A 2,500-nucleotide genomic window follows, 5' to 3' on the forward strand; every position below is an offset into this window, starting at 1 on the left:
GCAAGAAGGGTCACTGAGGGAGGCCACGGCTCGTCGACTCTCAGAGTGCCCCCCCTTTAGTCTGGGATTGTTTAGTGGGTGTTTAGTTGGGTTTTTATTGGTTGATTGGTTTGCCTTATGACAGAATATCAAGGGAGAGCGCGAACGCAGTCCCCACTACCAGAAATTATGCAGTCGAGATTCCCACATTTGGGGAATTCGCAAAGGTCAGCATGGCCCAGAGTGCAATGGCCTAGCCTCGCCTTGGGTGAACCACCTTCTTGATCATGGTGTCTCCCCTGCCAGGTAAGTATGAGTTGCCCAGCTCCGCGACACACTAGTCTGCCCTGGCGCAGGCAGAGTAACTCACGGCTCCCCCGACGACTGGCACCTTGGTGGAGATGACAGGTTCCTGGCCAATGAGTTAGTCGAATGGGAACTTGGCGGCGGTGGTGGAGGAGGAGGAGGAGGACGACAGGTGTTTATTTTGTACCAGCTTAAGGATTTGCACCGTTCCTGGAGGTAATGCAATACCAGGTCGATGCGCAGAGAGGATGGAGCAAGCCCCTGGTCCTTCTCCCTGTTCCAAAAATCAATTTAATATATGGTCCCCGGGTAGGGGACGTATCAGATATTAAACTGATAAGAACAGATACTACACTTGATCTTAGCCAAAAGGCCGAGAAGCGATAACCCCACAGTGGCCGGGCCCAGACTAGGGGTGGAAAAGGCAAGAAGGGTCACTGAGGGAGGCCACGGCTCGTCGACTCTCAGAGTGCCCCCCCTTTAGTCTGGGATTGTTTAGTGGGTGTTTAGTTGGGTTTTTATTGGTTGATTGGTTTGCCTTATGACAGAATATCAAGGGAGAGCGCGAACGCAGTCCCCACTACCAGAAATTATGCAGTCGAGATTCCCACATTTGGGGAATTCGCAAAGGTCAGCATGGCCCAGAGTGCAATGGCCTAGCCTCGCCTTGGGTGAACCACCTTCTTGATCATGGTGTCTCCCCTGCCAGGTAAGTATGAGTTGCCCAGCTCCGCGACACACTAGTCTGCCCTGGCGCAGGCAGAGTAACTCACGGCTCCCCCGACGACTGGCACCTTGGTGGAGATGACAGGTTCCTGGCCAATGAGTTAGTCGAATGGGAACTTGGCGGCGGTGGTGGAGGAGGAGGAGGAGGAGGACGACAGGTGTTTATTTTGTACCAGCTTAAGGATTTGCACCGTTCCTGGAGGTAATGCAATACCAGGTCGATGCGCAGAGAGGATGGAGCAAGCCCCTGGTCCTTCTCCCTGTTCCAAAAATCAATTTAATATATGGTCCCCGGGTAGGGGACGTATCAGATCTTAAACTGATAAGAACAGATACTACACTTGATCTTAGCCAAAAGGCCGAGAAGCGATAACCCCACAGTGGCCGGGCCCAGACGAGGGGTGGAAAAGGCAAGAAGGGTCACTGAGGGAGGCCACGGCTCGTCGACTCTCAGAGTGCCCCCCCTTTAGTCTGGGATTGTTTAGTGGGTGTTTAGTTGGGTTTTTATTGGTTGATTGGTTTGCCTTATGACAGAATATCAAGGGAGAGCGCGAACGCAGTCCCCACTACCAGAAATTATGCAGTCGAGATTCCCACATTTGGGGAATTCGCAAAGGTCAGCATGGCCCAGAGTGCAATGGCCTAGCCTCGCCTTGGGTGAACCACCTTCTTGATCATGGTGTCTCCCCTGCCAGGTAAGTATGAGTTGCCCAGCTCCGCGACACACTAGTCTGCCCTGGCGCAGGCAGAGTAACTCACGGCTCCCCCGACGACTGGCACCTTGGTGGAGATGACAGGTTCCTGGCCAATGAGTTAGTCGAATGGGAACTTGGCGGCGGTGGTGGAGGAGGAGGAGGAGGAGGACGACAGGTGTTTATTTTGTACCAGCTTAAGGATTTGCACCGTTCCTGGAGGTAATGCAATACCAGGTCGATGCGCAGAGAGGATGGAGCAAGCCCCTGGTCCTTCTCCCTGTTCCAAAAATCAATTTAATATATGGTCCCCGGGTAGGGGACGTATCAGATCTTAAACTGATAAGAACAGATACTACACTTGATCTTAGCCAAAAGGCCGAGAAGCGATAACCCCACAGTGGCCGGGCCCAGACGAGGGGTGGAAAAGGCAAGAAGGGTCACTGAGGGAGGCCACGGCTCGTCGACTCTCAGAGTGCCCCCCCTTTAGTCTGGGATTGTTTAGTGGGTGTTTAGTTGGGTTTTTATTGGTTGATTGGTTTGCCTTATGACAGAATATCAAGGGAGAGCGCGAACGCAGTCCCCACTACCAGAAATTATGCAGTCGAGATTCCCACATTTGGGGAATTCGCAAAGGTCAGCATGGCCCAGAGTGCAATGGCCTAGCCTCGCCTTGGGTGAACCACCTTCTTGATCATGGTGTCTCCCCTGCCAGGTAAGTATGAGTTGCCCAGCTCCGCGACACACTAGTCTGCCCTGGCGCAGGCAGAGTAACTCACGGCTCCCCCGACGACTGG

At 53.4% G+C, this 2,500-nt stretch overlaps 7 non-coding genes across 7 annotated transcripts; all 7 read right to left on the reverse strand.

Annotated features, from left to right (window-relative positions):
* Positions 1-130: 130 nt before the first annotated feature.
* On the reverse strand, positions 131-293 carry LOC128761493 (U1 spliceosomal RNA). Its single transcript, XR_008415146.1, has one exon. It is a non-coding gene; the product is annotated as a U1 spliceosomal RNA (small nuclear RNA).
* Positions 294-479: 186 nt separating this feature from the next.
* Positions 480-670, reverse strand: LOC128761791 (U2 spliceosomal RNA). The gene has a single exon (XR_008415436.1). It is a non-coding gene; the product is annotated as a U2 spliceosomal RNA (small nuclear RNA).
* Positions 671-839: 169 nt separating this feature from the next.
* Positions 840-1,002, reverse strand: LOC128761494 (U1 spliceosomal RNA). Its single transcript, XR_008415147.1, has one exon. It is a non-coding gene; the product is annotated as a U1 spliceosomal RNA (small nuclear RNA).
* Positions 1,003-1,191: 189 nt separating this feature from the next.
* Positions 1,192-1,382, reverse strand: LOC128761286 (U2 spliceosomal RNA). Its single transcript, XR_008414950.1, has one exon. It is a non-coding gene; the product is annotated as a U2 spliceosomal RNA (small nuclear RNA).
* A 169-nt stretch (positions 1,383-1,551) lies between these two features.
* LOC128761495 (U1 spliceosomal RNA) lies at positions 1,552-1,714 on the reverse strand. The gene has a single exon (XR_008415148.1). It is a non-coding gene; the product is annotated as a U1 spliceosomal RNA (small nuclear RNA).
* Positions 1,715-1,903: 189 nt separating this feature from the next.
* LOC128761287 (U2 spliceosomal RNA) lies at positions 1,904-2,094 on the reverse strand. Its single transcript, XR_008414951.1, has one exon. It is a non-coding gene; the product is annotated as a U2 spliceosomal RNA (small nuclear RNA).
* A 169-nt stretch (positions 2,095-2,263) lies between these two features.
* Positions 2,264-2,426, reverse strand: LOC128761496 (U1 spliceosomal RNA). Its single transcript, XR_008415149.1, has one exon. It is a non-coding gene; the product is annotated as a U1 spliceosomal RNA (small nuclear RNA).
* Positions 2,427-2,500: the final 74 nt, after the last annotated feature.

Source organism: Synchiropus splendidus, chromosome 6 (genome assembly GCF_027744825.2).
Source record: "Synchiropus splendidus isolate RoL2022-P1 chromosome 6, RoL_Sspl_1.0, whole genome shotgun sequence".
In the NCBI taxonomy this organism is placed as follows: domain Eukaryota; kingdom Metazoa; phylum Chordata; class Actinopteri; order Syngnathiformes; family Callionymidae; genus Synchiropus; species Synchiropus splendidus.